Raw genomic sequence first — 18,921 nt, 5'->3', positions numbered from 1 at the left:
TGTTGATTGTTAGATGAAGAGCAAGCTATAGAAAGCAAGATTAGTAGAGAATTGAGAGAATTGACACTAGACACTTGAGAGTTAGAATGATATACACTACTAGTAAGGGTTCAGTGCTTAATTCTATGTTCCCTGCTTTTATGAGCTATCTTCTTCTTGCAAGTTATTTATATTGTATTTTGTGATTTGAATTAGTGAAATTCAGTTCATATTTATTCTTGAAAGATTTATTTACTTTTTCACCAAGTAGGTAGAATCATTTTATCATGTAGTTGCATTCACATTCATAGGTTGCATTGCATGAGTCTTGCCTTTCCCTACTCATTTATTTGGTCTCCTTGAGTTTAGCATGAGGACATGCTAATGTTTAAGTGTGGGGAGGTTGATAAACCACTATTTTATGGTCTACAATGTGTTTAATTGTGTGGTTTTATCATGGTCTTTACCCACTTATTCATATAATTAGCATGCATTTATATTTCCTTCCTAAAATTATTACATGATTGAAAACATGCTTCTTTGGTCTTAATTTAGCTAATCTTAATCCTTTCTTATTACCATTCGATGTCTTGATCTGTGTGTTAAGTGTTTCAGGCTTTATAGGGCATGAATGAGTGAGAGATTGGGAAGGAAGCTTGAAAAAATGGAAGGAACACAAGAAATTGAGGAGATAACCAGCGAGAAGTGACGCGTACGCGTCAGCGACGCGACCGCACGGAAGAAAGGAATTCGCAGTGATGCGGCTGCATGGCTCACGCGACCGCGCGGATTGGAAAAGCACAAGTGACATGGAAGCATGGACGACGCGAACGCGTGGCAGGGAAAAACGCGAATGACGCATCCGCATGGATGACGTGATCGCGTGACGTGCGCGATCTGCAGAATTACAAAAGTCGCTGGCAAAGATTCTGGGCCGCATTTCAACCCAGTTTTTTGGCCCAGAAACACAGATTAAAGTCAGGGAACTTGCAGAGACTCAAGAGGCTCTCATAATTCACGATTTTAGTTTTAGATGTACTTTTTAGAGAGAGAGGTTCTCTCCTCTCTCTTAGGTTTTAGGATTAGGATTCCTCTTAAAGGATTTAGGATTTCTCTTAATCATTGGGATTGTTTCTTCAGCCACAGGTTCAATATTCCTTTTACTATTTATTTTCTCTTCTATTTTTGTTTACTCTGAAGCTTTCATTTGTGTTTGGTTTATGTTGCCCAATTGGCTTATGAATATTGTCCGTGTTAGAATTGACATTTTCATTCAATATAATTTGAGGTATTCCAGATATTTATGATTTCAGTTTAGCTTTCTGGTGGGCGAAATCGTGATCACTACAACTTCGCACAACTAACCAGCAAGTGCACTGGGTCGTCCAAGTAATAAACCTTACGCGAGTAAGGGTCGATCCCACGGAGATTGTTGGTATGAAGCAAGCTATGGTCACCTTGTAAATCTTAGTCAGGCAAACTCAAATGGTTATGGGTGATATGCGAATAAAACATAAAGATAAAGATAAAGGTACTTATGCAATTCATTGGTAAGAACTTCAGATAAGCGAATTGAGATGCTTTGTCCCTTCCGTCTCTCTGCTTTCCTACTGTCTTCATCCAATCCTTCTTACTCCTTTCCATGGCAAGCTGTATGCAAGGGTTTCACCGTTGTCAGTGGCTACCTCTCATCCTCTCAGTGGAAATGTTCAACGCACCCTGTCACGGCACGGCTATCCATCTGTCGGTTCTCAATCAGGCCGGAATAGAATCCAGTGATTCTTTTGCGTCTGTCACTAACGCCCCGCCCTCAGGAGTTTGAAGCACGTCACAGTCATTCAATCATTGAATCCTACTAAGAATACCACAGACAAGGTTAGACCTTCCGGATTCTCTTGAATGCCGCCATCAGTTCTAGCCTATACCACGAAGACTCTGATCTCACGGAATGGCTGGCTCGGTTGTCAGGCGAGCAACCATGCATCGTGTATCAGGAATCCAAGAGATATTCACCCAATCTAAGGTAGAACGGAGGTGGTTGTCAGTCACACGTTCATAGGTGAGAATGATGATGAGTGTCACGGATCATCACATTCATCAAGTTGAAGAACAAGTGATATCTTGGAACAAGAACAAGCGGAATTGAATAGAAGAACAATAGTAATTGCATTAATACTCGAGGTACAGCAGAGCTCCACACCTTAATCTATGGTGTGTAGAAACTCCACCGTTGAAAATACATAAGAACAAGGTCTAGGCATGGCTGTGAAGCCAGCCCCCAAATGATCTAAGAACTAGATGTCCAAAGATCAGAAGATGAAAATATAATAGTAAAAGGTCCTATATATAGAGAACTAGTAGCCTAGAGTGTACAGAGATGAGTAAATGACATAAAAATCCACTTCCGGGCCCACTTGGTGTGTGCTTGGGCTGAGCATTGAAGCATTTTCGTGTAGAGACTCTTCTTGGAGTTAAACGCCAGCTTTTGTGCCAGTTTGGGCGTTTAACTCCCACTTTGGTGCCAGTTCCGGCGTTTAACGCTGGAAATTCTGAGGGTGACTTTGGACGCCGGTTTGGGCCATCAAATCTTGGTCAAAGTATGGACTATCATATATTGCTGGAAAACCCAGGATGTCTACTTTCCAACGCCGTTGAGAGCGCGCCAATTAGGCTTTTGTAGCTCCAGAAAATCCACATCGAGTGCAGGGAGGTCAGAATCCAACAGCATTTGCAGTCCTTTTCAGTCTCTGGATCAGATTTTTGCTCAGGTCCCTCAATTTCAGCCAGAAAATACCTGAAATCACAGAAAAACACACAAACTCATAGTAAAGTTCAGAAAAGTGAATTTTAACTAAAAACTAATAAAAATATACTAAAAACTAACTAGATCATACTAAAAACATACTAAAAACAATGCCAAAAAGCGTATAAATTATCCACTCATCACAACACCAAACTTAAATTGTTGCTTGTCCTCAAGCAACTGAAAATCAAATAAGATAAAAAGAAGAGAATATGCAATGAATTCCAAAAACATCTATGAAGATAAGTATTAATTAGATGAGCGGGGCTTTTAGCTTTTTGCCTCTGAACAGTTTGGCATCTCACTCTATCCTTTGAAATTCAGAATGATTGGCATCTTTAGGAACTCAGAATCTAGATAGTGTCATTGATTCTCCTAGTTAAGTATGATGATTCTTGAACACAGCTACTTATTGAGTCTTGGCCGTGGCCCAAAGCACTCTGTCTTCCAGTATTACCACCGGATACATACATGCCACAGACACATAATTGGGTGAACCTTTTCAGATTGTGACTTAGCTTTGCTAGAGTCCCCAATTAGAGGTGTCCATGGTTCTTAAGCATACTCTTTTTGCCTTGGATCACAACCTTATTTCTTTCTTTTTTTTCTTTCTTTTTCTCTTTCTCCCTTTTTTTTTTCTTTTCGTTTTTTTTTTTGTATTCACTGCTTTTTCTTGCTTCAAGAATCATTTTAATAATTTTTCAGATCCTCAGTAACATGTCTCCTTTTTCATCATTCTTTCAAGAGCCAACATTCATGAACCACAAATTCAAAAGACATATGCACTGTGCAAGCATACATTCAGAAAACAAAAAGTATTGCCACCACATCAAAATAATTAAACTGTTATAAAATTCAAAATTCATGCAATTCTTCTCTTTTTCAATTAAGAACATTGTTTATTTAAGAAAGGTGATGGATTCATAGGACATTCATAACTTTAAGGCATAGACACTAAGACACTAATGATCATAAGACACAAACATGGATAAACATAAGCATGAAAATTCGAAAAACAGAAAAATAAAGAACAAGGAAATTAAAGAACGGGTCCACCTTAATGATGGCGGCTTGTTCTTCCTCTTGAAGATCCTATGGAGTGCTTGAGCTCCTCAATGTCTCTTCCTTGTCTTTGTTGCTCCTCTCTCATGATTCTTTGATCTTCTCTAATTTCATGGAGGAGGATGGAATGTTCTTGGTGCTCCACCCTTAGTTGTCCCATGTTGGAACTCAATTCTCCTAGGGAGGTGTTGATTTGCTCCCAATAGTTTTGTGGAGGAAAGTGAATCCCTTGAGGCATCTCAGGGATTTCATGATGAGTGGGATCTCTTGTTTGCTCCATCCTTTTCTTAGTGATGGGCTTGAGGTCATGCCTTCTCAGTTGAACCGGCTTCCCTCTTGAATCTCTCTTCCATTGAGCGTCCTCTTCACAAATGTCTATGAGGACTTGGTCCAACCTTTGATCAAAGTTGACCCTTTTTGAGTTTGAAAGGAACCTCAGGGATCACCTTCTTCATGGCCATGACTTCATAGAAGTGGTCTTGATGCACCCTTGAGATGAATCTCTCCATCTCTCCTGACTCGGAGGTGGAAGCTTTTGCCTTCCCTTTCCTCTTTCTAGAGGTTTCTCCGGCCTTGGATGCCATAAATGGTTATAGAAAAACAAAAAGCAATGCTTTTACCACACCAAACTTAAAAGGTTTGCTCGTCCTCGAGCAAAAGAAGAAGGAGTAGAAGAAGAAGAAAATGGAGGAGATGGAGGAGGCTAAGTGGTTCGGCCAAAGGGGGAAGAAGTAGTGTTTAGGGTGTGTGAAAATGAAGGAGTGAAGATGGGTTTATATAGGGGTGAGGGGAGGGGTAGGGTTCGGCCATTATGGGTGGGTTTGGGAGGGAAAGTGGTTTGAATTTGAATGGTGAGGTAGGTGGGGTTTTATGAAGGATGGATGTGAGTGGTGAAGAGAAAGATGGGATTTGATAGGTGAAGGGTTTTTGGGGAAGAGGTATTGAGGTGATTGGTGAATGGGTGAAGAAGAATGAGGGTGGTGGGGTTGGTGGGGATCCTGTGGGGTCCACAGATCCTGAGGTGTGAAGGAAAAGTCATCCCTACACCAAATGGCATGCAAAAATGCGTTTTGAGCCAATTCTGGCGTTAAACGCCGGGCTGGTGCCCATTTCTGGCGTTTAACGCCAAGTGCTTGCCCTTTTCTGGCGTTTAACGCCAGTCTGGTGCCCCTTTCTGGCGTTAAACGCCCAGAATGGTGCCAGACTGGGCGTTAAACGCCCATCTGCTAGCCTTACTGGCGTTTAAACGCCAGTAGGTTCTTCCTCCAGGGTGTGCTGTTTTTCTTCCTGTTTTTCATTCTGTTTTTGCTTTTTCAATTGATTTTGTGACTTCTCATGATCATCAACCTACAGAAAACATAAAATAACAAAAGAAGATAGATAAAATATAACATTGGGTTGCCTCCCAACAAGCGCTTCTTTAATGTCAGTAGCTTGACAGAGGGCCCTCATGGAGCCTCACAGATACTCAGAGCAATGTTGGAACCTCCCAACACCAAACTCAGAGTTTGAATGTGGGGGTTCAACACCAAACTTAGAGTTTGGTTGTGGCCTCCCAACACCAAACTTAGAGTTTGACTGAGGGGGCTCTGTTTGACTCTGTCTTGAGAGAAGCTCTTCATGCTTCCTCTCCATGGTGACAGAGGGATATCCTTGAGCCTTAAACACAAAGGATTCTTCATTCACTTGAATGATCAATTCACCTCTGTCCACATCAATCACAGCCTTAGCTGTGGCTAGGAAGGGTCTGCCAAGGATGATGGATTCATCCATGCACTTCCCAGTCTCTAGGACTATGAAATCAGCAGGGATGTAATGGTCTTCAATCTTCACCAAAACATCCTCTACAAGTCCATAAGCTTGTTTTCTTGAATTGTCTGCCATCTCTAGTGAGATTCTTGCAGCTTGCACCTCAAAGATCCCTAGCTTCTCCATTACAGAGAGAGGCATGAGGTTTACACTTGACCCTAAGTCACACAGAGCCTTCTTGAAGGTCATGGTGCCTATGGTACAAGGTAGTGAAAACTTCCCAGGATCTTGTCTCTTTTGAGGTAATTTCTGCCTAGACAAGTCATCCAGTTCTTTGGTGAGCAAAGGAGGTTCGTTCTCCCAAGTCTCATTTCCAAATAACTTGTCATTTAGCTTCATGATTGCTCCAAGGTATTTAGCAACTTGCTCTTCAGTGACATACTCATCCTCTTCAGAGGAGGAATACTCATCAGAGCTCATGAAAGGCAGAAGTAAGTCCAATGGAATCTCTATGGTCTCATTTTGAGCCTCAGATTCCCATGGTTCCTCATTGGGGAACTCAGTGGAGGCCAGTGGACGTCCATTGAGGTCTTCCTCAGTGGCGTTCACTGCCTCTCCCTCCTCTCCAAATTCGGCCATGTTGATGGCCTTGCACTCTCCTTTTGGATTTTCTTCTGTGTTGCTTGGAAGAGTACTATGAGGGAGTTCAGTAACTTTCTTGCTCAGCTGTCCCACTTGTGCCTCCAAATTCCTAATGGAGGACCTTGTTTCAGTCATGAAACTTTGAGTGGTTTTGATTAGATCAGAGACCATGGTTGCTAAGTCAGAGTGGTTCTGCTTAGAATTCTCTGTCTGTTGCTGAGAAGATGATGGAAAAGGCTTGCCATTGCTAAACCTGTTTCTTCCACCATTATTGTTGTTGAAACCTTGTTGAGGTCTCTGTTGATCCTTCCATGAGAAATTTGGATGATTTCTCCATGAAGAATTATAGGTGTTTCCATAGGGTTCTCCTAGGTAATTCACCTCTTCCATTGAAGGGTTCTCAGGATCATAGGCTTCTTCTTCAGATGAAGCATCCTTAGTACTGCTTGGTGCATTTTGCATTCCAGACAGACTTTGAGAAATCAAATTGACTTGCTGAGTCAATATTTTGTTCTGAGCCAGAATGGCATTCAGAGTATCAATCTCAAGAACTCCTTTCTTCTGATTAGTCCCATTGTTCACAGGATTCCTTTCAGAAGTGTACATGAATTGGTTATTTGCAACCATTTCAATTAGTTCTTGAGCTTCTGTAGGCGTCTTCTTCAGATGAAGAGATCCTCCAGCAGAGCTATCCAAAGACATCTTGGATAGTTCAGAGAGACCATCATAGAAAATACCTATGATGCTCCATTCAGAAAGCATGTCAGAAGGACATTTTCTGATCAATTGTTTGTATCTTTCCCAAGCTTCATAGAGGGATTCACCTTCCTTCTGTCTGAAGGTTTGGACTTCCACTCTGAGCTTACTCAATTTTTGAGGTGGAAAGAACTTTGCCAAGAAGGCATTGACTAGCTTTTCCCAAGAGTTCAGGTTGTCTTTAGGTTGTAAGTCCAACCATATTCTAGCTCTGTCTCTTACAGCAAAAGGGAATAGCATAAGGCTGTAGACCTCAGGGTCAACCCCATTAGTCTTGACAGTGTCACAAATTTGCAAGAATTCAGCTAAGAACTGATGAGGATCTTCCAATGGAAGTCCATAGAACTTGCAATTCTGTTGCATTAGAGAAACTAATTGAGGCTTAAGCTCAAAGTTGTTTGCTCCAATGGCAGGGATAGAGATGCTTCTCCCATAGAAGTCGGGAGTAGGTGCAGTAAAGTCACCCAGCACCTTCCTTGCATTGTTTGCATTGTTGTTGTTTTCGGCTGCCATGTCTTCTTCTTTGAAGATTTCTGTTAGGTCCTCTACAGAGAGTTGTGCCTTAGCTTCTCTTAGCTTTCGCTTCAAGGTCCTTTCAGGTTCAGGGTCAGCTTCAACAAGAATGCCTTTGTCTTTGTTCCTGCTCATATGAAAGAAAAGAGAACAAGAAAATATGGAATCCTCTATGTCACAGTATAGAGATTCCTTGAGGTGTCAGAGAAAAAGAAAATTAGAAGGAAGAGGTAGAAGAATTCGAACTTAGTCAGATAGAGTTCGAATTGTGCATTGAGGAGGAGGATTGGTACTCCATGAATAGAAGGATGTGAGAAGAGGGGAAGAAATTTTCGAAAATTAGGTAAAAGATTTTAAAAACATTTTGAAAAACTTGAATTGATTTTCGAAAACTAAGAATGGAGAAGAAATCAAGTAATTTTAGAAAAAGATTTTGAAATTAGAATTTAAAAAGATATGATTGAAAACTATTTTGAAAAAGATGTGATTAAAAAATATGATTGAAAAGTTATGCTTTTAAAAAGATATGATTGAAAAGATATGATTTGAAAAAAATTTTAAAAAGATTTGATTTTAAAAATTAATGACTTGGCTAACAAGAAAAGATATGATTCAAACATTAAATCTTTCTCAACAGAAAAGGCAACATACTTAAAATGTTCAATCAAATCATTAATTGTTAGCAAGTATCTTTGAAAAAGGAAAGAAATTGATTTTGAAAAAGGTTTGACTGAAAAGATATGATTTGAAAAAGATTTGATTTTGAAAAACTTTGAAAACTTGAAAAAAAATTGATTTGAAAACAAAATCTTCCCTCTTGTGCCATCCTGGCGTTAAACGCCCAGAATGGTGCACATTCTGGCGTTTAACGCCCAATGCACTACCTTTTTGGGCGTTAAACGCCCAGCCAGGCACCCTGGCTGGCGTTTAAACGCCAGTTTGCCTTCTTCACTGGGCGTTTTGAACGCCCAGCTTTTTCTGTATAATTCCTCTGCTGTATGTTTTGAATCTTCAATTCTCTGTATTATTGACTTGAAAAGACACAAATTAAAATATTTTTGGATTTTTAATAATGAGGAATAATCAAAATGCAACTAAAATCAAATAACAATGCATGCAAGACACCAAACTTAGCAGTTTGTATACTACTGACACTAACAAAATGAGAATGCATATGACAAACAACAAAAATACTCAAGACAAGAGAATTTAAAGATCAGAGCAAGGAAATCATCAAGAACATCTTGAAGATCACTTAAGACACATGAATGAATGTAAGAAGAACAGAAACATGCAATTGACACCAAACTTAATATGAGATACAAGACTCATACAATATTTTTGGTTTTTATGATTTTGTAATTTTTTTTTGGTTTTTTTTTTTCGAAAATTAAGTGGAAAAGAAAATAAAGATATCAAAATTCTTAATGAGAATTCCAGGAATCATGCAATGTTAGTCTAAAGCTTTAGTCTAAAGAAATTAGACATGGCTAGCCAAGCTTCAGCAGGACATTGCATTCAAGAGCTAAATTGATGAGAATCAATCAGCTTTGGTGATGATAAGAACATCACCTTGAAACACTAGAATTCATTCTTAAGAACTCTGAAAAATACCTAATCTAAGCAACAAGATGAACCGTCAGTTGTCCATACACGAAACAATCCCCGGCAACGGCGCCAAAAACTTGGTGGGCGAAATCGTGATCACTACAACTTCGCACAACTAACCAGCAAGTGCACTGGGTCATCCAAGTAATAAACCTTACGCGAGTAAGGGTCGATCCCACGGAGATTGTTGGTATGAAGCAAGCTATGGTCACCTTGTAAATCTTAGTCAGGCAAACTCAAATGGTTATGGGTGATATGCCAATAAAACATAAAGATAAAGATAAAGGTACTTATGCAATTCATTGGTAAGAACTTCAGATAAGCGAATTGAGATGCTTTGTCCCTTCCGTCTCTCTGCTTTCCTACTGTCTTCATCCAATCCTTCTTACTCCTTTCCATGGCAAGCTGTATGCAAGGGTTTCACCGTTGTCAGTGGCTACCTCCCATCCTCTCAGTGGAAATGTTCAACGCACCCTGTCACGGCACGGCTATCCATCTGTCGGTTCTCAATCAGGCCGGAATAGAATCCAGTGATTCTTTTGCGTCTGTCACTAACGCCCCGCCCTCAGGAGTTTGAAGCACGTCACAGTCATTCAATCATTGAATCCTACTCAGAATACCACAGACAAGGTTAGACCTTCCGGATTCTCTTGAATGCCGCCATCAGTTCTAGCCTATACCACGAAGACTCTGATCTCACGGAATGGCTGGCTCGGTTGTCAGGCGAGCAACCATGCATCGTGTATCAGGAATCCAAGAGATATTCACCCAATCTAAGGTAGAACGGAGGTGGTTGTCAGTCACACGTTCATAGGTGAGAATGATGATGAGTGTCACGGATCATCACATTCATCAAGTTGAAGAACAAGTGATATCTTGGAACAAGAACAAGCGGAATTGAATAGAAGAACAATAGTAATTGCATTAATACTCGAGGTACAGCAGAGCTCCACACCTTAATCTATGGTGTGTAGAAACTCCACCGTTGAAAATACATAAGAACAAGGTCTAGGCATGGCCGTGAAGCCAGCCCCCAAATGATCTAAGAACTAGATGTCCAAAGATCAGAAGATGAAAATATAATAGTAAAAGGTCCTATATATAGAGAACTAGTAGCCTAGAGTGTACAGAGATGAGTAAATGACATAAAAATCCACTTCCGGGCCCACTTGGTGTGTGCTTGGGCTGAGCATTGAAGCATTTTCGTGTAGAGACTCTTCTTGGAGTTAAACGCCAGCTTTTGTGCCAGTTTGGGCGTTTAACTCCCACTTTGGTGCCAGTTCCGGCGTTTAACGCTGGAAATTCTGAGGGTGACTTTGGACGCCGGTTTGGGCCATCAAATCTTGGTCAAAGTATGGACTATCATATATTGCTGGAAAGCCCAGGATGTCTACTTTCCAACGCCGTTGAGAGCGCGCCAATTGGGCTTTTGTATCTCCAGAAAATCCACTTCGAGTGCAGGAAGGTCAGAATCCAACAGCATTTGCAGTCCTTTTCAGTCTCTGGATCAGATTTTTGCTCAGGTCCCTCAATTTCAGCCAGAAAATACCTGAAATCACAGAAAAACATACAAACTCATAGTAAAGTTCAGAAAAGTGAATTTTAACTAAAAACTAATAAAAATATACTAAAAACTAACTAGATCATACTAAAAACATACTAAAAACAATGCCAAAAAGCGTATAAATTATCCGCTCATCACAACACCAAACTTAAATTGTTGCTTGTCCTCAAGCAACTGAAAATCAAATAAGATAAAAAGAAGAGAATATGCAATGAATTCCAAAAACATCTATGAAGATCAGTATTAATTAGATGAGCGGGGCTTTTAGCTTTTTGCCTCTGAACAGTTTTGGCATCTCACTCTATCCTTTGAAATTCAGAATGATTGGCCTCTTTAGGAACTCAGAATCTAGATAGTGTCATTGATTCTCCTAGTTAAGTATGATGATTCTTGAACACAGCTACTTATTGAGTCTTGGCCGTGGCCCAAAGCACTCTGTCTTCCAGTATTACCACCGGATACATACATGCCACAGACACATAATTGGGTGAACCTTTTCAGATTGTGACTTAGCTTTGCTAGAGTCCCCAATTAGAGGTGTCCAGGGTTCTTAAGCACACTCTTTTTGCCTTGGATCACAACCTTATTTCTTTCTTTTTTTCTTTCTTTTTCTCTTTCTCCCTTTTTTTTTTCTTTTTGTTTTTTTTTTTGCTTCAAGAATCATTTTAATAATTTTTCAGATCCTCAGTAACATGTCTCCTTTTTCATCATTCTTTCAAGAGCCAACATTCATGAACCACAAATTCAAAAGACATATGCACTGTGCAAGCATACATTCAGAAAACAAAAAGTATTGCCACCACATCAAAATAATTAAACTGTTATAAAATTCAAAATTCATGCAATTCTTCTCTTTTTCAATTAAGAACATTGTTTATTTAAGAAAGGTGATGGATTCATAGGACATTCATAACTTTAAGGCATAGACACTAAGACACTAATGATCATAAGACACAAACATGGATAAACATAAGCATGAAAATTCGAAAAACAGAAAAATAAAAAACAAGGAAATTAAAGAACGGGTCCACCTTAATGATGGCGGCTTGTTCTTCCTCTTGAAGATCCTATGGAGTGCTTGAGCTCCTCAATGTCTCTTCCTTGTCTTTGTTGCTCCTCTCTCATGATTCTTTGATCTTCTCTAATTTCATGGAGGAGGATGGAATGTTCTTGGTGCTCCACCCTTAGTTGTCCCATGTTGGAACTCAATTCTCCTAGGGAGGTGTTGATTTGCTCCCAATAGTTTTGTGGAGGAAAGTGCATCCCTTGAGGCATCTCAGGGATTTCATGATGAGTGGGATCTCTTGTTTGCTCCATCCTTTTCTTAGTGATGGGCTTGAGGTCATGCCTTCTCAGTTGAACCGGCTTCCCTCTTGAATCTCTCTTCTATTGAGCGTCCTCTTCACAAATGTCTATGAGGACTTGGTCCAACCTTTGATCAAAGTTGACCCTTTTTGAGTTTGAAAGGAACCTCAGGGATCACCTTCTTCATGGCCACGACTTCATAGAAGTGGTCTTGATGCACCCTTGAGATGAATCTCTCCATCTCTCCTGACTCGGAGGTGGAAGCTTTTGCCTTCCCTTTCCTCTTTCTAGAGGTTTCTCCGGCCTTGGATGCCATAAATGGTTATAGAAAAACAAAAAGCAATGCTTTTACCACACCAAACTTAAAAGGTTTGCTCGTCCTCGAGCAAAAGAAGAAGGAGTAGAAGAAGAAGAAAATGGAGGAGATGGAGGAGGCTAAGTGGTTCGGCCAAAGGGGGAAGAAGTAGTGTTTAGGGTGTGTGAAAATGAAGGAGTGAAGATGGGTTTATATAGGGGTGAGGGGAGGGGTAGGGTTCGGCCATTATGGGTGGGTTTGGGAGGGAAAGTGGTTTGAATTTGAATGGTGAGGTAGGTGGGGTTTTATGAAGGATGGATGTGAGTGGTGAAGAGAAAGATGGGATTTGATAGGTGAAGGGTTTTTGGGGAAGAGGTATTGAGGTGATTGGTGAATGGGTGAAGAAGAATGAGGGTGGTGGGGTTGGTGGGGATCCTGTGGGGTCCACAGATCCTGAGGTGTCAAGGAAAAGTCATCCCTGCACCAAATGGCATGCAAAAATGCGTTTTGAGCCAATTCTGGCGTTAAACGCCGGGCTGGTGCCCATTTCTGGCGTTTAATGCCAAGTGCTTGCCCTTTTCTGGCGTTTAACGCCAGTCTGGTGCCCCTTTCTGGCGTTAAACGCCCAGAATGGTGCCAGACTGGGCGTTAAACGCCCATCTGCTAGCCTTACTGGCGTTTAAACGCCAGTAGGTTCTTCCTCCAGGGTGTGCTGTTTTTCTTCCTGTTTTTCATTCTGTTTTTGCTTTTTCAATTGATTTTGTGACTTCTCATGATCATCAACCTACAGAAAACATAAAATAACAAAAGAAGATAGATAAAATATAACATTGGGTTGCCTCCCAACAAGCGCTTCTTTAATGTTAGTAGCTTAACAGAGGGCCCTCATGGAGCCTCACAGATACTCAGAGCAATGTTGGAACCTCCCAACACCAAACTCAGAGTTTGAATGTGGGGGTTCAACACCAAACTTAGAGTTTGGTTGTGGCCTCCCAACACCAAACTTAGAGTTTGACTGAGGGGGCTCTGTTTGACTCTGTCTTGAGAGAAGCTCTTCATGCTTCCTCTCCATGGTGACAGAGGGATATCCTTGAGCCTTAAACACAAAGGATTCTTCATTCACTTGAATGATCAATTCACCTCTGTCCACATCAATCACAGCCTTAGCTGTGGCTAGGAAGGGTCTGCCAAGGATGATGGATTCATCCATGCACTTCCCAGTCTCTAGGACTATGAAATCAGCAGGGATGTAATGGTCTTCAATCTTCACCAAAACATCCTCTACAAGTCCATAAGCTTGTTTTCTTGAATTGTCTGCCATCTCTAGTGAGATTCTTGCAGCTTGCACCTCAAAGATCCCTAGCTTCTCCATTACAGAGAGAGGCATGAGGTTTACACTTGACCCTAAGTCACACAGAGCCTTCTTGAAGGTCATGGTGCCTATGGTACAAGGTAGTGAAAACTTCCCAGGATCTTGTCTCTTTTGATGTAATTTCTGCCTAGACAAGTCATCCAGTTCTTTGGTGAGCAAAGGAGGTTCGTTCTCCCAAGTCTCATTTCCAAATAACTTGTCATTTAGCTTCATGATTGCTCTAAGGTATTTAGCAACTTGCTCTTCAGTGACATACTCATCCTCTTCAGAGGAGGAATACTCATCAGAGCTCATGAAAGGCAGAAGTAAGTCCAATGGAATCTCTATGGTCTCATTTTGAGCCTCAGATTCCCATGGTTCCTCATTGGGGAACTCAGTGGAGGCCAGTGGACGTCCATTGAGGTCTTCCTCAGTGGCGTTCACTGCCTCTCCCTCCTCTCCAAATTCGGCCATGTTGATGGCCTTGCACTCTCCTTTTGGATTTTCTTCTGTGTTGCTTGGAAGAGTACTATGAGGGAGTTCAGTAACTTTCTTGCTCAGCTGTCCCACTTGTGCCTCCAAATTCCTAATGGAGGACCTTGTTTCAGTCATGAAACTTTGAGTGGTTTTGATTAGATCAGAGACCATGGTTGCTAAGTCAGAGTGGTTCTGCTTAGAATTCTCTGTCTGTTGCTGAGAAGATGATGGAAAAGGCTTGCCATTGCTAAACCTGTTTCTTCCACCATTATTGTTGTTGAAACCTTGTTGAGGTCTCTGTTGATCCTTCCATGAGAAATTTGGATGATTTCTCCATGAAGAATTATAGGTGTTTCCATAGGGTTCTCCTAGGTAATTCACCTCTTCCATTGAAGGGTTCTCAGGATCATAGGCTTCTTCTTCAGATGAAGCATCCTTAGTACTGCTTGGTGCATTTTGCATTCCAGACAGACTTTGAGAAATCAAATTGACTTGCTGAGTCAATATTTTGTTCTGAGCCAGAATGGCATTCAGAGTATCAATCTCAAGAACTCCTTTCTTCTGATTAGTCCCATTGTTCACAGGATTCCTTTCAGAAGTGTACATGAATTGGTTATTTGCAACCATTTCAATTAGTTCTTGAGCTTCTGTAGGCGTCTTCTTCAGATGAAGAGATCCTCCAGCAGAGCTATCCAAAGACATCTTGGATAGTTCAGAGAGACCATCATAGAAAATACCTATGATGCTCCATTCAGAAAGCATGTCAGAAGGACATTTTCTGATCAATTGTTTGTATCTTTCCCAAGCTTCATAGAGGGATTCACCTTCCTTCTGTCTGAAGGTTTGGACTTCCACTCTGAGCTTACTCAATTTTTGAGGTGGAAAGAACTTTGCCAAGAAGGCATTGACTAGCTTTTCCCAAGAGTTCAGGCTGTCTTTAGGTTGTAAGTCCAACCATATTCTAGCTCTGTCTCTTACAGCAAAAGGGAATAGCATAAGTCTGTAGACCTCAGGGTCAACCCCATTAGTCTTGACAATGTCACAGATTTGCAAGAATTCAGCTAAGAACTGATGAGGATCTTCCAATGGAAGTCCATAGAACTTGCAATTCTGTTGCATTAGAGAAACTAATTGAGGCTTAAGCTCAAAGTTGTTTGCTCCAATGGCAGGGATAGAGATGCTTCTCCCATAGAAGTCGGAAGTAGGTGCAGTAAAGTCACCCAGCACCTTCCTTGCATTGTTTGCATTGTTGTTGTTTTCGGCTGCCATGTCTTCTTCTTTGAAGATTTCTGTTAGGTCCTCTACAGAGAGTTGTGCCTTAGCTTCTCTTAGCTTTCGCTTCAAGGTCCTTTCAGGTTCAGGGTCAGCTTCAACAAGAATGCCTTTGTCTTTGTTCCTGCTCATATGAAAGAAAAGAGAACAAGAAAATATGGAATCCTCTATGTCACAGTATAAAGATTCCTTGAGATGTTAGAGAAAAAGAAAATTAGAAGGAAGAGGTAGAAGAATTCGAACTTAGTCAGATAGAGTTCGAATTGTGCATTGAGGAGGAGGATTGGTACTCCATGAATAGAAGGATGTGAGAAGAGGGGAAGAAATTTTCGAAAATTAGGTAAAAGATTTTAAAAACATTTTGAAAAACTTGAATTGATTTTCGAAAACTAAGAATGGAGAAGAAATCAAGTAATTTTAGAAAAAGATTTTGAAATTAGAATTTAAAAAGATATGATTGAAAACTATTTTGAAAAAGATGTGATTAAAAAGATATGATTGAAAAGTTATGCTTTTAAAAAGATATGATTGAAAAGATATGATTTGAAAAAATTTTTAAAAAGATTTGATTTTAAAAATTAATGACTTGGCTAACAAGAAAAGATATGATTCAAACATTAAATCTTTCTCAACAGAAAATGCAACATACTTAAAATGTTCAATCAAATCATTAATTGTTAGCAAGTATCTTTGAAAAAGGAAAGAAATTGATTTTGAAAAAGGTTTGACTGAAAAGATATGATTTGAAAAAGATTTGATTTTGAAAAACTTTGAAAACTTGAAAAAAAATTGATTTGAAAACAAAATCTTCCCTCTTGTGCCATCCTGGCGTTAAACGCCCAGAATGGTGCACATTCTGGCGTTTAACGCCCAATGCACTACCTTTTTGGGCGTTAAACGCCCAGCCAGGCACCCTGGCTGGCGTTTAAACGCCAGTTTGCCTTCTTCACTGGGCGTTTTGAACGCCCAGCTTTTTCTGTATAATTCCTCTGCTGTATGTTTTGAATCTTCAATTCTCTGTATTATTGACTTGAAAAGACACAAATTAAAAATATTTTTGGATTTTTAATAATGAGGAATAATCAAAATGCAACTAAAATCAAATAACAATGCATGCAAGACACCAAACTTAGCAGTTTGTATACTACTGACACTAACAAAATGAGAATGCATATGACAAACAACAAAAATACTCAAGACAAGAGAATTTAAAGATCAGAGCAAGGAAATCATCAAGAACATCTTGAAGATCACTTAAGACACATGAATGAATGTAAGAAGAACAGAAACATGCAATTGACACCAAACTTAATATGAGATACCAGACTCATACAATATTTTTGGTTTTTATGATTTTGTAATTTTTTTTTGGTTTTTTTTTTCGAAAATTAAGTGGAAAAGAAAATAAAGATATCAAAATTCTTAATGAAAATTCCAGGAATCATGCAATGTTAGTCTAAAGCTTTAGTCTAAAGAAATTAGACATGGCTAGCCAAGCTTCAGCAGGACATTGCATTCAAGAGCTAAATTGATGAGAATCAATCAGCTTTGGTGATGATAAGAACATCACCTTGAAACACTAGAATTCATTCTTAAGAACTCTGAAAAATACCTAATCTAAGCAACAAGATGAACCGTCAGTTGTCCATACACGAAACAATCCCTGGCAACGGCGCCAAAAACTTGGTGGGTGAAATCGTGATCACTACAACTTCGCACAACTAACCAGCAAGTGCACTGGGTCGTCCAAGTAATAAACCTTACGCGAGTAAGGGTCGATCCCACGGAGATTGTTGGTATGAAGCAAGCTATGGTCACCTTGTAAATCTTAGTCAGGCAAACTCAAATGGTTATGGGTGATATGCCAATAAAACATAAAGATAAAGATAAAGGTACTTATGCAATTCATTGGTAAGAACTTCAGATAAGCGAATGGAGATGCTTTGTCCCTTCTGTCTCTCTGCTTTCCTACTGTCTTCATCCAATCCTTCTTACTCCTTTCCATGGCAAGCTGTATGCAAGGGTTTCACCGTTGTCAGTGGCTACCTCCCATCCTCTCAGTGGAAATGTTCAACGCACCCTGTCACGGCACGGCTATCCATCTGTCGGTTCTCAATCAGGCCGGAATAGAATCCAGTGATTCTTTTGCGTCTGTCACTAACGCCCCGCCCTCAGGAGTTTGAAGCACGTCACAGTCATTCAATCATTGAATCCTACTCAGAATACCACAGACAAGGTTAGACCTTCCGGATTCTCTTGAATGCCGCCATCAGTTCTAGCCTATACCACGAAGACTCTGATCTCACGGAATGGCTGGCTCGGTTGTCAGGCGAGCAACCATGCATCGTGTATCAGGAATCCAAGAGATATTCACCCAATCTAAGGTAGAACGGAGGTGGTTGTCAGTCACACGTTCATAGGTGAGAATGATGATGAGTGTCACGGATCATCACATTCATCAAGTTGAAGAACAAGTGATATCTTGGAACAAGAACAAGCGGAATTGAATAGAAGAACAATAGTAATTGCATTAATACTCGAGGTACAGCAGAGCTCCACACCTTAATCTATGGTGTGTAGAAACTCCACCGTTGAAAATACATAAGAACAAGGTCTAGGCATGGCCGTGAGGCCAGCCCCCAAATGATCTAAGAACTAGATGTCCAAAGATCAGAAGATGAAAATACAATAGTAAAAGGTCCTATATATAGAGAACTAGTAGCCTAGGGTGTACAAAGATGAGTAAATGACATAAAAATCCACTTTCGGGCCCACTTGGTGTGTGCTTGGGCTGAGCATTGAAGCATTTTCGTGTAGAGACTCTTCTTGGAGTTAAACGCCAGCTTTTGTGCCAGTTTGGGCGTTTAACTCCCACTTTGGTGCCAGTTCCGGCGTTTAACGCTGGGAATTCTGAGGGTGACTTTGGACGCCGGTTTGGGCCATCAAATCTTGGGCAAAGTATGAACTATCATATATTGCTGGAAAGCCCAGGATGTCTACTTTCCAACGCCGTTAAGAGCGCGCCAATTGGGCTTTTGTAGCTCCAGAAAATCCACTTCGAGTGCAGGGAGGTCAGAATCCAACAGCATCTGCAGTCCTTTTCAGTCTCTGGATCAGATTTTTGCTCAGGTCCCTCAATTTCAGCCAGAAAATACATGAAATCACAGAAAAACACACAAACTCATAGTAAAGTCCAGAAAAGTGAATTTTAACTAAAAACTAATAAAAATATACTAAAAACTAACTAGATCATACTAAAAACATATTAAAAACAATGCCAAAAAGCGTATAAATTATCCGCTCATCACTTTCTATATTCTTGGCTTTGGTTGATTAATTGGTAACTCTTGAGTTGTCAAACTCATTGTTGACCGAAAATTAGAATTCTTCAAGAATTAATTCGAGATCCAATAACTCTAACTTTTCCCAAGGAAAGACTGGGACTTGAGGATTCGAATTAATTCATTCACTTAACTTACCTTCATAGTTAGAGGTTAACAAAGTGGGAGAAAAATTCAATTCTCATCACAATTGATAAGGATAAC

General features: G+C 40.2%; 2 non-coding genes across 2 annotated transcripts; both read left to right on the top strand.

Annotated features, from left to right (window-relative positions):
* Positions 1-6,995: 6,995 nt before the first annotated feature.
* On the top strand, positions 6,996-7,099 carry LOC130958897 (small nucleolar RNA R71). The gene has a single exon (XR_009077999.1). It is a non-coding gene; the product is annotated as a small nucleolar RNA R71 (small nucleolar RNA).
* A 7,765-nt stretch (positions 7,100-14,864) lies between these two features.
* Positions 14,865-14,968, top strand: LOC130958885 (small nucleolar RNA R71). Its single transcript, XR_009077988.1, has one exon. It is a non-coding gene; the product is annotated as a small nucleolar RNA R71 (small nucleolar RNA).
* The last annotated feature ends 3,953 nt before the right edge of the window (positions 14,969-18,921 follow it).

Source organism: Arachis stenosperma, chromosome 10, assembly GCF_014773155.1.
Source record: "Arachis stenosperma cultivar V10309 chromosome 10, arast.V10309.gnm1.PFL2, whole genome shotgun sequence".
NCBI classification, from domain to species: Eukaryota; Viridiplantae; Streptophyta; class Magnoliopsida; order Fabales; family Fabaceae; genus Arachis; species Arachis stenosperma.
This window is presented reverse-complemented; position numbering and strand designations above follow the sequence as displayed.